The sequence below is a fragment of the Gymnodraco acuticeps genome, unplaced genomic scaffold, assembly GCF_902827175.1.
Source record: "Gymnodraco acuticeps unplaced genomic scaffold, fGymAcu1.1, whole genome shotgun sequence".
In the NCBI taxonomy this organism is placed as follows: Eukaryota; Metazoa; Chordata; class Actinopteri; order Perciformes; family Bathydraconidae; genus Gymnodraco; species Gymnodraco acuticeps.
In genome coordinates, this window is record NW_022991189.1 from 430001 (window position 1) to 450684 (window position 20684).

At 42.6% G+C, this 20684-nt stretch overlaps 1 pseudogene; it reads left to right on the forward strand.

Annotated features, from left to right (window-relative positions):
• Positions 1-1378: 1378 nt before the first annotated feature.
• LOC117561215 lies at positions 1379-16639 on the forward strand (annotated as a pseudogene).
• Positions 16640-20684: the final 4045 nt, after the last annotated feature.

Consider the following 20684-nt stretch of genomic DNA (forward strand, 5'->3'; position numbering starts at 1 on the left):
TGAGAGATACTTTACTCAAAAAGGGTCATAAGTACCAGTAACTCTTTTTTTTACCGTCAAAAGTAATTCATTACCAAGAAAATCCATATATAATTCAAACGATTTTTTAAAAACTATTACAAATTATTGTGCAGCATTCATTTTGATTTACATTAGAAATGTCAACATAATGGATGTAGATTACAAATATTGGGTACAGTCCATAAGGCGCGTTCACACAGCAGTACTTTTCCCACTTTAGTTCTGATATATTTCCGAAATGTTGCGTTGACACCAAAAACATCCAGAAGATAAATTAGTTCATGAGAAACTTTGTACCCCCTTTTCAGTCCCTGCTAGAGAACAGGTACTTTCGTGGGAGAAAAAGGTTACTATTTCTGATTGGCTGGGCGGATTGCAGCAGCAGCAGCAGCAGCAGCAGCAGCAGCAGCTTCTACTGAAGCCAGTCCCCAACTCCGGGGACTTCCGGCCGGGGACTTCGGGTGGCAGTATACGCCGTGAAGTTGTTTGCGGCCTGCCAGTAAACCCAAAGCAGAAGAAGAAGAAGTGACGTCAGCGGCTTCACCGTTCCCGGAAATGCATCCGCGGAGGAGCCGTGGAGGAACCATCAGTGTATCCTCGGTTATAGCTCCTCCAGAGAGCCTCCTCAATGCTCGATCCTCGGTCCTCGGTCTGCATTTAGAGAAATGAGATGTCCTTCAAAATGGCGCGCTGAAATTCATTTCCGGGTCACTACCGGAGGACCGAGGAAATTTGAGTATTGAGAAGCCTCTTAAGTCTCGAGGATAGGAGTCGAGGATAGGAGTCGAGGAGGGGAGTTAGAGAAATGAGAAAGGGCCCTGGTTTCTTCCTCTTGTCTTCTTGGGCTGCGAACTGACAACATGTCCGTTTCTGCTGCTCATTAAAGCTAGCTTCATACCTTCATTCTCCCTATCTCTCAGCACTACAATATCTCTTTTTCTTCTCTCAATTATTTTATTTATATTGTGCAATCAATGTTAATCAAACTATTGTTCGTTTATACATTTTAAGAATGGCTTTTATCTTTTTTGAGAATGAGTTCTTATTTTTATTTATTTGGTCTACAACAGATGATACAAATGTTTGTGTCAGTAAATGTGTGCTAACAGAGGCGAGGGTGAGTGTGGAAATAACGGGGACAGAGCTGCTGTCAGACTATCAGCTGTGCTGCGTCATCACAAAGGACATCGCTTCACGTGACGCTCCGGAGGAAAGGAAGTCCCATTGCTCTTAAAACTCATTTCTCTGCTTCTCGTGGTTTCCTTGCGTCTCTCCATGCTTCCCCGGTGGGAGGGACTAAACGCTAAGAGAAGAGTTTCAATTTCCCGGAACTGAAAGTTGTTGTTTGTCTGAGCGACACCAGAGCAGCAGCCGAGACACGTCTCTGTTTCTCTGAAGAAACACTCAACTGAATCCAGCAGCTTTTTCTCAACAACACAGCAGGACTCTGCAAACACTGGTGAGTTCACTACAGACACATCACTTACTAAACATTTAGTCAAAGTTGGATTACAATCTGAATCTGACTACATCCATTTTACGATATAAAGAATATTACACAATATAAATGTGTCAGTTATAGAAAACTCAATATTTACATTAGCAACAGCCACAAATACAATGTAAACTCTGGTTAGGTTAGAGAGCATACAGTCAAAGCTAGCATTAGCTTATACTTATTTTCATATTTCCTGTATTTGAAAACATCTTTATAATTGACTCTATTAAACAAAGTAGTATCTAAATAGTAGATTTGTTCTGGACTGTCCAAAGCAAGGGATCTGGTGTTATGTTACAAGTGTTGCTTATAAAAGGCATGACAATTACATATTTCATCTTATATCATTTGTACACACTGTGGTTAGTAGCCTTGAGCTTTGAACCTGTTTCTGTAGTAACTGCTGTCTGCCTTTTGAAGCTGATAACGTTTACTGTTTTTTAACAACTAGTATTAACTTCAGTGATGCTCAGCAGGAGGTTTCACTCCTCTGTTCAACAACGGCAAAATCCCCCAACAGTATTAGAGCTTACACATTGTGTTTCTTAGAGTTTAAACTGAATGCTGCTATGACTTTCCAGATTTCATTTTTACTTGAATTTGAATTCTTTTAGACAAAACAACCTAAATTATTTTGGTTGTTTTGGTCTATGTCATTTCTTACATAAAACGTTGGGGTTGTATACATTTTCGGGTTCATAGTATAGGGTGTAACTTTGGTTTGAGAAGTATGGCGGACACAAAACAGGGGGTCCTTCGCAATGAAAAATGTTCTTGATTTGAATCCCATTTCCTGCCTTTCTACAAATATTTAGATATTTTTTTTAAATCCCTCAAAAATGTTTAGTGTATCCTCCTGGGACCCAGCCCATTGAAAATGTCCAATGTAGTGGACATTTTGTTAACATGCATCTCCTTTTACTCTTTTGAGCTACTCTACCAATCCCTGATGTGCTGTACAGAGGACATCCTGGTCTTTCCAGTGATATGTCATTGCTTAAAATTGCATGCTGGGAAGTTCCTCTTTCTTTTCATCCAAAATGGCTGGCATACGAAAAACAAAATGGTATAGAAGCAGGAGGAGAAGTCAAATATTGTTGAATAATTGTCATTTTTACCTTCAAATCATATATGTTCTTGTTTATTAACATGTGAGGAACTATATAATTAGTTCTGAATGAAATTAAATAATTCAAGTTTTCAAATAACAGCCCTTTTATAAATGTCCATTCTAGTGGACGTCAGGACTATCTTCATGGACTTTATGACTCAATATTGTTGCAGGAGACGGAACTGAAGCAGACATTTTCTGTACCAGATAGTTCAGGGAGATTCAGATGTTGAGCTCTCAGATGATGAGAGAGATGAGGCTTTCACACCTGGGATAGAAGAGGGTCAAGAAGAAGGGGGGGAAAGATGCAGGATGAGCTCACAGATAGATACATAGAGACAGATAGGGACGAGCTGGAAAGACATGGCCCTCTGTGGGCCAAGAGTAGCACGTATGTCTTATTGTTGTTTTTATTTTAAGTGGAGCCATGAAAAATGAGAGTTGCCTCAGGAATGCAAGCTTTGTTTCTATGAGCAGGTCAAATGGAGACCAGATCCATCAAACTAGTCAAGATGACCCTACAGCCCGTGCTGACTGGAGTCAATGAGGTACTTTCCCACTACATTGACTACAAAGTCTTTGAAGATCTGGAAAGATTCACCAAAAAAACAAGCTAGTTTTGTATACAAATAAACAGCAATGTTCAGATCAATTACTTATTCATGTTTTAAATAAAGGTGAATGTATTATTGTATTAATATCACTCTATATAACCATAATACGTTACATAGTCCATCTGTTAATTTTGGCTGTCTTTTCAAACTAATATGGTCCCTACATCCTCTACAGTGGACATACTGTAACATTTTAAAATAAAATAAAATAAAAAAAGTCTAAATTGCAAGATGTTTTTTTAACCCTAAATAGGTAGGAAATCACAAAAAAAAGGAAATTGGAAGACACTTTTTTCCTCGGGTCCCAGGAGGGTATATTATGAGTGTGTAGATTTATCTAGTATCCTATCCATGTGAACCAGTGTTAATTTCGTCAACGACAACTAGGACGAAAAATGTTCGTCAACAACCTTTTTTACATGACTAAGACGAGACGATGACGCGCTAAAAATAGATTCTTGATAACGAAAACTATGACGAAATGTATATTTAGTTTTCGTTGACGAGACGGGACTAAGGTGTTAATGGTGGACTATCAGACATTCAAAATGCAGCATATTTCGCCCCAAGTGTCCATCTTGTCTGTCAAAATGCATCTTATGTTTCTAACTTGCAATATCATTATTTTCGCTCTCTTCACTCCAGAAGAGCGATCTCCCTGTGTCTCTGTGTGCGGGGGGGCGGGGCCTAACAGACACGCTGCAGCGGACACAGAGATCTGCCGGGGACGGAGCGTTCAGAGAGTATAGAGACACTCTACAAGGCTCGATGTGGACAAAGCTTGTTTGCCATTAGTGTTATGGCGTTAGGGCGTTGACACGAGTACAGTAGTCTGTCCAGACAGCTGGCCAAAAAATACTACTTCCCTGAAGGCTCCCACAAGATTGTTGACATCCTCGTGGATTCATCTTCTTATTATAGACACATGCATTTCCAAACATTTGGTCTACGTCTACCTATGTTGTAAATGTATTATCTTTTCGATTTACACACGGCATCTATTGCACGTCTGTCCGTCCTGGGAGAGGGATCCCTCCTCTGTTGCTCTCCCTGAGGGTCTAAGGACAGAGGGTGTCGTATTGTCATACTGATATTTTGTACACACTGTGAAGACCACTGAGACAAATGTAACATTTGTGATATTGGGCTATATAAATAAACATTGATTGATTGAAAATGCGTCATATTCAATCGGAGAAATGCACAATTTTCGACTTCCTTAAGTAGCTCTGTTGCGCCAATTACGAGTAACGTTATCACATCAGGTGCGCAGAGGTGGGAGAAGTACTCAGATCTTGTAGTTAAGTAAAAAAATACCATAGTGTAGGAAACTCTGTTACAGTAAAAGTCCTTCATTCAAAATGTTCCTCAAGTAAAAGTATAAAAGTAGTCGTTGTGCAGATTGGTCCATTTCAGAATAATATATATGATATGTTTTATAATGATTGATCATGAAAGTGTTCTCAAAGCTGGTGAAGGTGCAGCTAGTTTGAATGACTTTGTATACTGCAGGGTAGCTTGTGGATTTACTCCAGGTGGAACTAAATTCTGATTCAACACTTGATTATATTTCACATCATTCATCCAGATCAATAAAGTAACTAAAGGGATTAAATACATGTAGTGGAGTAAAATTACATCATTTACCTCTGAACTGTAGTGGAGTAGAAGTACTAAGTAGCCTACCTCAACATTTTACTCAAGTACAGTACAATATAATAACATAATTACACATATTTCATTTATTTATTTCACATGTAAATAAATCAATGTTAATTCGGTTAACAATTTGTTTAGTTTTTCCCTTTAAAAAATAACAAAAAGTACCTACAAGAATACCGTTAAGGTACCGGATCGATGAGCAGTATCGATAATAGTAGTACCGTTAAAAACCTTAGCGATACCCATCCCTAGATATTACACAAGTAAAGTGTTAAGAGAAGGAAATGTTGCTTTACGAATTTCAACACTTGATGCTGTCACCTTGATTCCAATGTCAGAAACCTGTATTTAACTGAATTGGTTTAAAGAGAGAAAACCTTTTTTTTTTACTAAAAGTAATTTTTCATCAACTAAAAGTAGACTAAAACTACGAAGGATAGGAATGACTAAAATGTGACAAACTAATAACCATTTTTGTCTTAAGACTAAATCAAAAACAGCTGCCAAAATTAACACTGATGTGAACCTATTTTATTTGTGGGTGGACCTCACATCCTCTAGGGGGGTCCACGGGCAGTGGCGGCGCCAGGGTATGGCTGGGGTAGGCTACAGCCATACCAAGAAATGGATTAGCCCCACCGTGAAAAATGATGTTAAAGTAAGCAAAATAAAGTCCGCCAACTCGCGCGGAGTAAATTGCACAGACAGCAGTTCGTAAGATTGGTTTCAGTAGCCACTTGTCTGGAGATAACGAAGACTAGAAATGGTTTTCAAAACTTTTGTCACGGAGTCTCAATAGAACATCTTTGATAATGTCTTCTGGCCAATCAGAATCACGATAACGGCGTGGTGTTGTTGCAGGAAGTCCCGACGGAGAATACTTTTGCTGTAGTACAGGGGTGGGGAACCTTTTTCCTCTCAAGGGCCATTTCAATTTTTTCAACATCCTCCGAGGGCCGCACAAATGATTGACCTCTGCTTAAAAATCACAGCCCATTTCATTTGGCCTTTCTTTCATGCTGTGCAAAGAAAAAGCAACCTCTTAATCCAGATATCTCACCATGACTCGTGCACGGTGTGGCATGACCACCAAACAGAAATATATGGACACAAGAAATGTAAATGTATTTAGTTTCCTATCCATGGACATGATTTAAGTGGGGGGGGACCTAACCTCCTCTAGGGGGCATGCTCCCCCGGGAAGATTTGTTTTTAAATGTTGAAGTTAAAAGCATCAATCTGGTGCACTTTGAGAGCAACATGAAGAGATCTATGGAAACATCTCTCAACACCCATATGAAACAGAACTGGAAGCAGATTTTCTTTTTCTTTATGGATATTTTACAAATCACTCTCCTTTCAAACTGTATTCTTGTTTATTAATAACAACTTTTTTTTACTGTCATATAGTATTTTATACCTGTTTACTTTATTCTCTTATTTTTTTATAACTATAATGATCATATAAAGATGTGCCTTTACCTCACTGGTTGTGGAAAAAGCTTCTTATATTCATTAGCATAGCTAGCTAACCAGATGCTAATAACAACAAAGTTATGATCAGTGTGACAGATGAGCAGATCGCCACTGGGCTTTCAACTAAAGACACAGCCACGCCAAAACTGCAGCATGTGTACGGACCGGTACGGATTTATTGGTACTGCCATTTTTTGAAGTGCTGGAGCGGCGTTCTGGTGCTCTCCGTCAGAATTGCACCCCCGTCTGACGTGGTATTATACCACGTGATGACACGTTAGGCTCGTGTTGTGTTCAAGGACCATGACCGTTGCCAGGAAAAACAGGCACTCGCTTGTTTAATTATTTTGCGGTCTAGATTTCTTTAATTTTTTTCTTTTTTGCGTGTGTTTATAAATTACCTCGAGGGCCATACCAAATGGTCTCGCGGGCCGTATACGGCCCGGGGGCCGGAGGTTCCCCACCCCTGCTGTAGTACATCTCTATATACATCGATACAACATTACGTAATGAAATAAGACCCCACGGTTTGATGATTGATAGGTGTGTGTGGGCTGTCTTTTATTTTGACACACAGAACAATGGGGGCTATCCACCCTTATCCACAATGTAAAGTAATTCACAGCCTCTTCCCTCTTCAGTGAGGAGCAGCAGGTTCAGCTTTCAGAAAAAAGTAACACAAAACTAAAATGGCATTCATTTTTATATATATGTCGTTTAGTGATAGATTTATTTATTTTTCTTCTCAAAAAAGAACTAGAATGTGTATTTTATGTTAGTATTTAAAAAAGTCTCCTGGGGGAGAATCCCCTCAGACCCCCCCAGGGGTTGGGTTTTCAGCATGTCAACTCTTTCACCTGTGGGGAATTGCAGGATTGGCTTCAGGTCGCCCTTTTTATTTACTACAAGACAAATGTGCCTTTTTATTTCATACAGTTCAATTTGGATTGAGACAGGGAAATAATCTAAACCTCACGCGTGGCGTTTCACTGTCAAGGGGAGCGGGTATGTAATTACATTGCAAATACTGACTTGAGCCCCACCACTGTATGGGTTAGCTCTACCATAGATTACCCAACAAAAATACTCTTGCGCCACCACTGTCCACGGGCTAGCTCTCCCTCCAGCTTGTAGAAACACCTCCTTATATCTATTAGCTCCAAGCTAGCATCAGATGCTAACACAAATCTCTCTATCTATCTATCTATCTATCTATCTATCTATCTCTCTCTCTCTCTCTCCCTCTCTCTCTCTCTCTCTCTCTCTGTCTCTGTCTCTGTCTCTGTCTCTGTCTCTGTCTCTGTCTCTGTCTCTCTCTGTCTCTGTCTGATTGTGAGTGGACCGGTGAGTATAGCGGAGAGCGATCGTTTAAAGTTGTACAACTTTTCAAACCATTGTTAACAATTCATGTTTCTCTGGGTGATAGTTTATGTCTTTGTGCATCACTTCACCGACTTTGGTGTTTTTTTGGTGGTGTTGTTTGGTTGCACTGGTGAATTGTTTGTCTAATTGTTTGTCGAGCGGCTGCAGCTGCAGTCACGCCGCCCGGCATGGCGTTCCGTGGCAGCTGCGCTGTGTTAGAGAAGCTGACTCGCCAACACGCCATCAAGCTCTCTCCACCTGTCGGTGTGTCGGTGGAGGAGTGTGGTCTGGCTGTGGGGGCTGTGGTGGGATATGGCAGAGTTAAATCTGCCTCCCGCATGAACAGTGCAGTGGTTATTTTTTTAGACTGCACGGAGAAAGCTAACCAGCTGGTGGAGAGCGGGCTAGTGATTAAAGGGACGCTGTTACCCGTGCTACCCCTGGTCACTCCAGCTAAAAAAGTCATCTTCTCTAATGTACCCCCGTTTCTGAGAAACGAGTTGTTGGAGAGAGAGCTGGCTCGATACGGCCAGCTTGCGTCTCCCATTAAGTTGATCCCCCTGGGCTGCAAATCCCCGCACCTCAAGCACGTTGTGTCTTTTAGGAGACAGGTGCTTATGGTCCTGATGAAGGGGAACTTAATCTGGCTCTCAAGTTTAAAATGGATGATTTTGTGTATACTGTCCATGTTACGTCTGACATTTTGAAATGTTATGGTTGTGGAGCGGCAGGACACCTGATCCGCGCGTGCCCGGAGAGGGCGGGTGACTCACCCGTGGTATCCGCGCTCGCAGCCGGCCCGACGGTGCCCGCGGCGGAGCCGCTACTGGTTGCCTTGTCCACTGCCGGGCCGCCGGTGCTGGGGTCCGAGCCCGCGGCGGAGCCGCTGCAGGTCCCTTTGTCCACGGCCGGGCCGCCGGTGCTGGGGTCCGCGCCAGCTGCGGAGCCGCTGCTGGTTGTTTTGTCCACGGCCGGGCCCGCGCCCGCGGCGGAAACGAAGGTGGTGGAACCGCAGGTCAGTCGGTCCGTGGCAGAGCCAACGGTTTCACGCGTAGAAAGCACACAGGCAGCCGGTACACACAGTATCACACACAGACACTCAGGTCACACAGAAAGCAGATAGTGAGCACACTGCAGCCAGAGTGGCTGAGTCTGTTCTAGAGGATGTGGTAATGGATGAGGATTTGTTAAGGTTACCTGTTAAAAGGAAAAACGAACAAGTGAGCAAAGGAAGTGTGGCTCAGAAAGGGAAGGTGTCAAAGAAGGAGTCGCTGTGTTCCTCCTCTCAGCCAGAAGGAGACTCAGAGGACAGTGACAGCGAGTCATTCTTTGACATCGTTGAGGTAGCAAAGGGAGAGGAGTATTCTTTCCAGAGGATCAGATCTTTCTGGTGGAAACTAAGGGGTGGAGGGGGGTGAAGTTAGATGACTTTTTTGCAGATTTGCAGATCTTTCATAATACTGCCAGGGTTCTCATGCGGCGCAAAGAAGCCTTAGGGGAACCTTTCTTCAGCGGCCCAGAGAAGGCTCGGTTAAAGAAGATACTTCAGAGGATTAGAGGGGAAACTGCAAAGAATGATGAATAAGTACATCTTGGTTTTATTTTTATTTATTTTTTTTCTTCAGCCAGGTTTTTGATTTTGTTAGGATGCAACTATAATTTCATTATGAGTGACATAAAGCTGGGCTCTTAAACATTAACGGTGCTCGAGGGGATGCTAAGAGAGCATCTTTATTTACTTTATTAGGAAACAAGAGTTTAAATGTAACGTTTCTCCAGGAAACTCACAGCACTGCTGAGAACGAGAGTGGCTGGAGGAGGGAATGGGGGGGAGGGCTTCTTCAGCCATAAGCGCAGCAATAGTGGAGGGGTTGCCATTCTCTTTGCGAGGGGCTTTACACCCTTCTCCTGTACGGTCGATGAGGTCATCCCAGGACACTTGCTCAAAATAAATGCTGAATTTGAAAAAGTTAAAATATGTTTTATAAATGTTTCTGCTCCCAGTGTGAGAGAGAGGCTTTTGTTTTTTGAGAAACTGAAACACACTCTTAGCACCTGTGATAGTGGGGAGTATCTGTTCCTGGGGGGTGACTTCAACTGCACAGAGAACCCTGTGCTGGATAGGAACCACCAGGAACCGCATGCTGCCTCGAAGAGTGCCTTCATGAGACTAACAGAAAGCTTTGAGCTGTGTGATGTTTGGAGGCACTTCCACCCGGGCCAGCGGCAGCACACGTGGGTGCACTCTAGGGATAACCTGTTGTCTCTAGCTAGGCTGGATCGTGTCTATGTTTTTAACCATCACATTAATGTGAGCAGAAGCTGCTCCATCAGTCCATTGGGAATCTCTGACCATTCCCTCGTACAAGTTTATTAATCATGTTAAGTGTAATAGTGCGTATTGGCACTTTAATGCTTCTCTGTTGGCCGACAACCATTTTAAAAATGTTTTAAAATTATTTTGAGAAAACTACCGTTTATCTAAGAGTGAGTACAATTCTCTTCAGCAGTGGTGGGATGTAGGTAAAGTGAAGATCAAGCAGCTTTGCCTGCAGTACACTTTCAATGTCACAAAGGACATGGCTAGATCTCTGAGAGCTCTGGAGAGAGAAGTGGTGGAGCTGCAGGGATTGGCAGACTCCACAGGAGAGCGAGAACATGTTGAAGTTTTCAAAAGTAAAAACTCAGCTCTGTCTGACCTGCTGGGGTTTTCTGCTCAGGGTGCTCTGGTCAGATCCCGGTTTCAGAACATCATGAAAATGGATGCTCCCTCTCACTTGTTCTTTGGTCTCGAGCGTAAGAATGGTCAGAGGAGGCTGATGCACTCCCTGCGATCCAATGCTGGGCAGCTGCTTCAGGAGTCCGCCGACATTCGTCAGTGTGCTCTGGAGTTCTACAAAGAGCTCTACAGAACAGAGTTCCAGGCCGAGCCAGAGGTGGCGCAGTCGTTCTATGAGGGCCTTCCTAACGTCCCTGAGGAGGACCATGCTGAGCTGGAGGTGGAGCTCTCTGCCCAGGAGCTGCAGGAGGCCCTGCAGAGCATGCAGAGTGGGAAGGCTCCTGGCATAGACGGCCTGCCTGCAGACTTCTATAAGGCTCTCTGGCCAGTTATAGGTGACGACCTGCTGAGTGTGCTCAGAGACAGTCTAAGTAACGGGAGGTTGGCTCTGAGTTGCAGGAGAGCTGTGCTCACTCTCCTCCCTAAGAAAGGAGACCTGCAGGAGATTAAGAACTGGCGTCCTGTGTCTCTACTCCGTACCGACTACAAGCTGCTTTCCAAAGTGTTAGCGACGAGGCTGAGAAAAGTGATGGAGCATGTCATTCACGTAGACCAGACATACTGTGTACCCAGCAGGTTGATAACTGACAACGTGACTCTAATTCGAGATGTTTTGGACCTCTCCGGTTCATTGGGCTGTGAGCTTGGTCTGATTTTTCTAGACCAAGAAAAGGCTTTTGACCGAGTTGAACACCAGTACTTGTGGCAGACGCTGGAAGCTTTTGGGTTCAGCTCTGGTCTCATAACCAAGATCCAGGTCTTGTACAGGGACATTGAGAGTGTACTGAAGATAAACGGTAGTTTGTGTGCTCCTTTTGAAGCTCAGAGAGGAGTCCGACAGGGCTGCTCTTTGTCCGGGATGCTCTACTCCCTGGCCATAGAGCCCTTTTTACACCGGGTCAAAGTTACAGGGTTTTTCTTTTCCTGGCTGTAGGGATGTCTTTAAATTGTCTGCGTATGTGGATGACATAATGGTCTTTGTTAAAAAACAAGATGACATCAATGTTTTAACTGAAACTGTGAGCAATTTTTGCAAAATCTCATCTGCTCGAGTCAACTGGGGGAAAAGTGAGGCCTTAGCAGGAGGAGAGGGCAGTATTGATCAACTGGGGGAAAGTGAGGCCTTAGCAGGAGGAGAGGGCAGTATTGATCAACTGGGGGAAAAGTGAGGCCTTAGCAGGAGGAGAGGGCAGTATTGACAGCTTGTTGTTACCTGGGGGCCTTGGTTGTAAAAGGGCAGGGTTAAAGTAACTGGGTATTTATCTTGGTGATGACACATTTTGTTTGAAGAACTGGGACGGGCTTATAGAGAAAGTGGAAGGCCGGTTAAAGAAGTGGAAGTGGATCCTTCCCAAACTTTCTTTTAAAGGGAGAATCCTTATTTTAAACAACCTTGTTTCCTCCATGCTGGCTCACGGGCTGGCGTGCACCGACCCACCCGTAAACCTGCTGTCCAGGGTGCAGGCTCTCATGGTGGACTTCTTCTGGGACCGCATGCACTGGGTCCCTCAGAGCGTCCTGTTCCTGCCAAAGGAGGAGGGGGGACATGGCCTGGTTCACCTGGCAAGCCTTCAGGCTCCGGTTCGTCCAGAGGTTCCTGACTGGACCTGCTGACCTGGTCTGGAGACCCGTAGCTCGGGCCTTATTGGAGCGCTGTGGTGGGCTGGGTCTGGCTGAGTCGCTGTTCCTAATGGACCTGAAAGGATTACACCTGAACAATCTCTCGGGTTTCTATGGAGGTCTCTTCAAGGTGTGGGGACTACTCAAAAAAGAGAGACCAGAGTGCTGTGGCTCACTGTTCTGGCTACTCAGAGAGCCGGTGGTCCGTGGATCTCGTTTTGTGTGTGGAGTAGGGCCTTCTCTACAACAGAGACTCTGTGAGGAGAGGATCCTCACGCTGGGCCAGGTGGTGGAGGTGTGTGGCCCCCGTCTGGACAACGCTGCAAGCCTGGCCTCACGTCTGAGCCTCAGGTCAGTCCGGGTGGTCAGCCTCCTGCTGCAGAGCTGGAAACAGCAGCTCAGCCAGTCAGAGCTGGCGCTGATCGCTGCTCACTGTAACGGACTGAAGTCTCCAAATGACAATGACTCTTTTCCAGAGATGCAATGTTTTCCTGATCTCAGTTGTGAGGGGTTTTTGTTAAAGTTGGACAATGTTACTGATTTTAAGTTTAGCACCATGTCCAACAAAACATTTTATTATTTGGTGACAAAGGTGCTGAATCAGAGCAGACTCCAAGAGCGAGTGGACACCCGGTGGAGAGCCCACCTGGGCCTGACGGAGGCTCAGAGGCCTGAGTGGAGAGCGCTCTACAAGCCTCCGCTGACTAAGAGGGGTGGGGCTCTCCAGTGGAGGATTCTCCACGCTGCGGTAGCTGTTAATGCGTTTGTTTCTGTGATCAACCCTACAGTGTCTGACGCCTGTCCTTTCTGTGAACAGAGGGAAAACATTTTTCATTGTTTTACAGAATGTGGTCGACTCCTTTGTCTTTTTCAGTTACTCACTCAGATGTTGATTTTGTTTAATGTGGTTTTTTCTAAGTCAATGTTCATTTTGGGTTGTAGGTACAGCCAGAAGCAAAAGTGCAAAAGTCAGCTTTTTAATTTTTTGTTGGGGCAGACTAAAATGGCCATCTACCTCAGCAGGAGGAATAAAGTTGCGGGATCATTGGATACCGATGCAGTTTCGATTTTCAAGCGGATGGTTAAAGCAAGACTGAAAGCGGACTACGGTTACTTTTGCTTAACAAAAAATGTGGGAGAATTTGAGGCCATGTGGTTAAAAATGCTTTGTGTTCTGAGGAGAATGAGGATCTTATTTTCAGTCGTTGTCTGAACTGTCAATGTGTGTCAATGTGTCTGTTTGGTTATTTGCTTTGTGAATAAAAGTGGTTTGAAAAATCAAAAAAAATAAATCTCTCTCTCTCTCAAAATTGGAAATTACCCCAGTGATCGTAGGACTCTATGAACTGGCAAATAGAGAATATGTAATTACAGTTTTGTTTTTTTCAAAACATTTGTCCCCAGAGAGACATGTCTGCTGCCAGCTGTCTGCTGACTGAAGATCAGTTTCTGTGCTCCATCTGTCTGGATGTGTTCACTGATCCAGTCAGCACACCATGTGGACACAACTTCTGTAAAGCCTGCATCTCTGAACACTGGGACAGAAATGTCCCGAGTCAGTGTCCCAACTGCAAAAAGGTGTTCAACATAAAGCCTGAGCTGCGGGTCAACACTTTCATCTCTGAGATGGCTGCTCAGTTCAGACAGTCAGCTCAACAGAAAGCCAGCAGCAGCAGCTCAGAGCAACAAGTTGTCAAACCAGGAGAAGTTCCCTGTGACGCCTGCACTGGAACCAGACTGAAGGCCCTGAAGTCCTGCCTGGTGTGTCTGGAGTCCTACTGTGAGACTCACCTGGAGCCTCACCTGACAAGAGCAGGCCTGAAGAAACATCAGCTGATCGACCCTGAGGAGAACCTGGAAAGCAGGATGTGTGTGAAGCACGATAAACTGCTGGAGCTGTTCTGCAAGACCGACCAGGTGTGTGTCTGCATGCTCTGCACTGTTTTAGACCACAAGACACATGATGTTGTTCCTCTGAAAGAAGGATGTGAAGGAAAGAAGGCTGAGCTGGGGAAGACAGAGGCTGAAATTCAGCAGATGATCCAGAAGAGACGACTGAAGATTCAGGAGATGAATCGCTCAGTGGAGCTCAGTAAGGAAGGAGCAGACAGAGAGATAGCAGATGGTGTTCAGGTCTTCACCGCTCTGAAGGAGTCCTGTTGAGAGAAGCCAGGCCGAGCTCATCGACACCATCAAAGAGAAGCAGAGAGAGACAGAGGAACAGGCTGAAGGCTTCATCAAAGAGCTGGAACAGGAAATCTCTGAGCTGAAGAAGAGAAGCTCTGAGGTGGAGCAGCTCTCACGCTCTGAAGACCAGCTCCACCTCCTCCAAAGCTTCACGTCCCTGAACGCTGCTCCACCCACCAAGAACTGGACAGAAGTCAGGGTCTGTCCACCTTCATATGAGGGGACTGTGAGGAGAGCTGTGACTCAGCTGGAGAAGACGCTCAGGAAACAGATGAAGAAGCTGCTCTCTGAGGTGGAGCTGAAGAGGGTCCAGCAGTCTGAGGTGGAGGTGACTCTTGATCCTGATACAGCACATCCCAACCTCATCCTGTCTGATGATGGAAAACAAGTTAAACTTGGTGATGTGAGGAAAAATCTCCCAAACAATCCAGAGAGATTTGATTCTTGTGCTAATGTCTTAGCAAAGCAGAGTTTCTCTTCAGGGAGATTTTATTACGAGGTTCAGGTTAAAGGGAAGACTGAGTGGACTCTAGGAGTGGCCAGAGAGTCGATCAACAGGAAGGGGAAGATCACACTGTCTCCTCAGAAAGGTTACTGGGTGATAGTGTTGAGGAATGGAAATCAGTACTCAGCTCATGCTGGTCCTTCAGTCTGTCTCTCTCTGAAGTCTCAGCCTGAGAAGGTGGGGGTGTTTGTGGATTATGAGGAGGGTCTGGTCTCCTTTTATGATGTTGATGCTGCAGCTCTGCTCTACTCCTTCACTGGCTGCTGCTTCAAAGAGAAACTCTACCCATACTTTGGTCCCCATCTTAACAATGGTGGTAAAAACTCTGCCCCTCTGATCATCTCTCCTGTCAATCACACTGAGTAGAACAACCATTTGATTTACTACAGAAAGATTCACTCTCACTAAATGTAATAAATGTATTCAACTGGGGAAGTACATTGTACACATTGTTAATGTTTCAGAATCTGATCACATATGGTTCACCTTGATGAGACGCATAAAAACACATCAAATACTGATGAGTATGTTCTAATGTACTCTAGTTTATTCTACGGATTGCACTACCTGCCGTCATGACTTGAAGTGATCAGAAAACTATTTACTCAGAAATAAACGTTTACCACTTCTTTATATGTCAGGGGAACAAGAAAAGTATTTATTGTCTCAGAATTGTGTGTTCAAAAAGTGTTTCATACTAGCAGACATTACTAGTGGAAGTAATGCACTTGTTTTTTAATAATTTTAAAAGGCAAAAATGATGGGTATATTTTAAAGGGGTCGATTCAGGATTCATGCTTTAATTACAGTATATTGGTAAAAACATTATAAACAGTTACTTTGAAAATCAACAATACCTGATCATTAAACATTAGGCTGCAGTGGTTTAACAAATTAGGGAAATTTAAATGTTACATCTCAGCTGTCTGTTGTGTTGTGTTAATTGTATTGCGTCCACCTCTCTGCACACTGCTTGTAAAGTTTGAACAAAGCCTCAATGGATTTAAAAAAAAGGAACAAAGAATGTTATTTTTTGTGTTTTTTTTAAATGTACAAACTGAAGTACAGTTTTCACTAGTTCTCAATTTAGGGAAAGTAGCTTAAAAAATGTACTTAACTACTAGATATTAAAATTGCTGTATATGTTTGTTAGAAATAAGGCCATCAACTGGTTAGCTTAGCTTAGCATAAAGACTGGAAACAGGGGAAGACAAAGCCAGCCCGTCCAAAGGTAACAAAATCCACCTATCAGCAGCTCTGAATCCAGTTTGTTTAATCCATACCAAATCAGAGGAGTAAAAACATCAATAAGATGTTTAACAGGGGATTATGGGTCGGGCTATTTCTTGACTGGGACCAAAACAAGTTGCCAAATAGTTTTTACATTTAAGTTTTCGTACAGAGATATATTAAGTACACTTAAATGTGTATTTTTTCACTCACTATTTCCCCCTTTTCATAGTATAAATGCTAAATGAAGCTAATCTAAGTGTCTGATGGCTGCAGCCTGTGTCAGTGAGAGCGGTCTGACTGGTTGGACTGCTTCTAATGATTATGATCTCATTCTTCACCTTGAACACACTCCAGCACTGCCTGTACAGGTGAGACTAACTGACTGCAAACTTCCCGTCTGACTGGGAGATAAATAAAGGTTTTTTTAAATATCAAAATTGCATGAAATATGCTTATAAAGTTTATTTGATTAATGCCCTGTTTATAAGATGGAGCTTATCATTTGAAATGTCATTATTTTTAAAGAGGTGGATGGTGAATAATATTACAATTAAAAAATGTTTCACTCACATCATGACTTTGTTTTTATTACAGTACACGTTTTCTGAAATGTTATCTTTAAATATACTAACGCATACAGAAACAGCACAGAAATGTGTACACTGGTTAAAACCAGTGTTACGTTCCCTCTTGGCTAGGGGTAAAAAGGTGAAACGACACGACCAGTTTGTAACTGGTATTGGTTACCGGTGGGTTTATTTATGACTGCAAGTAAGTAAAATGATGTACACAAACAGCTTGGCCCAACAACAGGTCAAGCTGTCCCTATCCAACAAAAGGGGTCTCCAAAAGAGAGTTGCCCCGCTATACAAAAGGAAAGAAAATCTCACTTCTAAAGTGGAAACAAAACAATAACAAAACGGGACTGTGTGGAAACACAGCTGTTGCTGATCAACCGGTGCTAATCACCGGGGTCTAAGCAATATACACAAATGCTGATCTACAGGCGCTAAGCTAACCTGGGTCTAAGCTGTTTCACAATGTCACTAATCTAAATGCGGGTCTACAGGAGCTAAGCAACCTGGATCTACGCAACACACACACACAAACCCTACACCAAACACAGAATACCACGACACACTGCTAACCAGTGTGCTCGCACAGAACCCTACAGAATACACACTGCTAGTCAGTCTACAGAAGCACAGAATACACACTGCTAGTCAGTCTACAGAAGCACAGAATACACACTGCTAGTCAGTCTACAGAAGCACAGAATACACACTGCTAGTCAGTCTACAGAAGCACAGGATGAGAGCTTTGTCACAAGTAGAGGGTTGAGGCATCTGTCACAAAATACAGGGCCTCCAGACGGATGTTCGTGCCCAGCCTTTATCCTAAATCTATTCTCCACATGTTTTTGAGGGAAACAGATGTTATAATCCTTAACGCAATCATCAATAATCAGTCTATACATCTGGCTATTGATGATATATGAACAAACCACTCAGAGTACAGATGGGACTGAAACTCATTTTGAGGTAGGAATTAAAAGAGCCCAAACTTTCAAAACTGACAACCAATGAAAAAAACAATGTTTTACAACAACAGTGTCTCGCCCAATGGTGACGTACCTTCACCTGTTAGCGACACAGTAATTACGTTTAAAGAATATTAACTAATTCATATGACCACTTTTTGTATTAGATTCTAATTTAATCTGGCATTATTTAATGATAACATAGTAAGGAATCAAAATAGCCCAACCTTTCAAAACTGTCAACCAATGGTGACGTACCTTCACCTGTTAGCGACACAATGCTTGAATAGCACGTTCTCTCTAATAGGGAGTTGGCTCAAGGACTAAGAGGTAAGGGCAGTGTCTGCAAGATTCAAGACAACCTGTCTGCACTGAGTAAACAAAAATATGCTATGAGACAGTGAACAAGTGGGCAATCTCATAGTACGTCCCAACACACAGAATCTGTCTAAGAATACCTCAGTTGTACTGTGTGAATGAGGTCAAAGGCCATGTTATATTTCAATGTGTGTTCATTGAATTATAGTGGAAGTAGTGTTTCATATGAGGGGCCGTACAGGCCGTAATTCATACTGGTCCTCTCACACACATACATTCTCCTTTTACATACGTTCATACATTTTCATTCTCATACACATATATTTCAATGCACACATTCATACATTGTCACTCTCATATTCATACATTTTGCTCTTATGTACATTCATTCAATGTTTACATTTTATATTATAAATAGTATATGCATGTCTGAAGACAATATATGTATGCAGTACTCAAGTTGTAAAAATAAATCAGGGGGGATGGTGGATTTTATCATATGGGGACATAATTTGTGCTGATAACCCGCCGAGGGTGGGAGACCTACCAGCATAAAGATAATTATTATACTCCTAAAACAACATGCATGTTATGGATGTTCAGATACTCCTTTCATTGCTCTTGACCAAGTCACCTCAGAATTAGAGTAGAATAACATTTAGGGTCAAATGCAGAGGACAATTAGGGCAAAATATTTTTTTCACTTTCATTTAAAGGGGGGGAGGGAATACAAAAATGTGGTTATAATGAAGTATATGGTACAAATCTTGTAGGTTAACAGTCCCTCATTTATTATTCAGATGGATCAACTGATTATACTAATAATAAAGTCAAAATAGTTTTTAGAATATTGAATTATAGTGTATTTTTTCAAAAAAGCAGTTACTGGTATACGATCAAAACTGGTATCTAAAGGGTTACATTTGTATCGTAATTAATTAAATCATTATGTAAATTCTTCATGAACATTTTTAGGAACAGGGCATTAAGTGCAAATTGAAATTGTTTACGAAATATGAAAATATATTAAAAGATTATACAGATAATACAAAATAGGACCAATGTTGTCAATGGCTGCTGACTCCACTCTCCCCCATCTCATAGAAGTTTCCAAAGATTTTCATAATCATGCTTTTTGGTCTCAATTTTTCTGGCTCTTGCTTTCGGATTGTTAGCTAAGCAATGGCTTTGAAGCCAAGTCTTAACATATACCTCTGGTCTGAACTTGTTCAGTGGAGGGCCAACACACTTGATGAAAAGCAAGGCTGACATGCTTTTTACCTCCAGGGAGCTTCTAGTTGTGGTTAAAATGTTCATCTGACTAAACCCACGTTCACACTCAGCTGTGGAGATGACCAGAGTGTTCACTGCTTGAAGGAGGGGTTTCAGCTCTTCTGGTGCTGGTGGTATCATTTCATCAACAGTTTTGAGTCTTACCAGCTAGCTAACACGAGAGAAAAACGTAGCTAAACTCCAAACTAAGTTGTTATTGCTGCTTATGTCCATAGATTCCACCTTTGGTGACTAAAGTAGTGAGTAATGACTAAGATTACTGATTCTTGACTTACCTGAAATGTTATTTTTAGTATTTTTAAATATGAAGTCCCTCAGATCGCGTTGTCCTCCTGGTTGCTTGGCCATTGTGATGACCGTTACCTGCGCTTCTGGCATCGATCAAACAGGCGCATCACGGCGCTCTGGCGCCCTCTAGGGCACTCGCATAGTATAGCGTCAGTGACTTGGTAAAAATGTCATTGCGTGTGTGCGTGCTCCCTCGCCCACAGTATTTTACTCAAAATGCACAAAATTAATGTTGAAATAGCAGTAATACCAGTGCCACGTTCATTGATAACATTACATAAGGGATGGAAAGGGGGGATGGCAATTTTAGAAGGGGGATGATTTTTTACCGTTTTTATTTCAGGGGGGATGCCATCCCCCCTCAACTCGAGTACTGTATGTATGAAAGAGAAGAATGTATGCATGTGTTAGAGAAAGTATAGTGGAAACGGAAGGAGTATCGTGCTGTGATTGGCTCAGAAGGTCGAGCAGGGCGGGCTCATGTTCAGAACTTCGGATTCAAATCAACATGATGGAAGGAGATGAATCCGTGTATCTACGGACCATTTGTTTTTATTTATTAAAAAAGTAAACGGAAGAACGTCTGCGAGGCGTTTTTGCTTTTTGTTTTTCATAAATATATAGAACCATTTCTTCAAATAATATATATTTTACATTTTAAATGAAAATAAATATATAATAATTTAAATAATAAATAAAATGTAACATTAAAATAATACAGAGTTATTTTTAATTCCTGAGGTCCAATTCTAATGCATGTTTAAAGTAATCTCAAATAATAACTAAAGTGTCACGATCTGTCTGTGTTTTGTTTTGTCTTGTCTTTTTTTCTGTTTCACCATAACACCTAGAGGGGCGCTGTTTCACTCTTTGTAAAATACTCAATGAGAATGGGGGAGAGACGGGCCGACAGAATAATTACCGAAACTAAACAAAGTGTTTTCATTTATTTATTAATATTATAACTACAATGCAAAAAAACAGGGGAAGACTGGCTTCCCTTGGCCTCCAGGAGAAAACGACACTGAGTTCAAGGGATAATTCTCACCCACCTCTTGCCCTGCACGTGTGCCGGTTGAGCTGGTTCTTCCAGCAGCTCAACTCTGTCCCTCATCATGAATGCTGGCTGTATATCTGAACTCGCGCCCACATCATTCTCTTCATCATCTTGCACTTG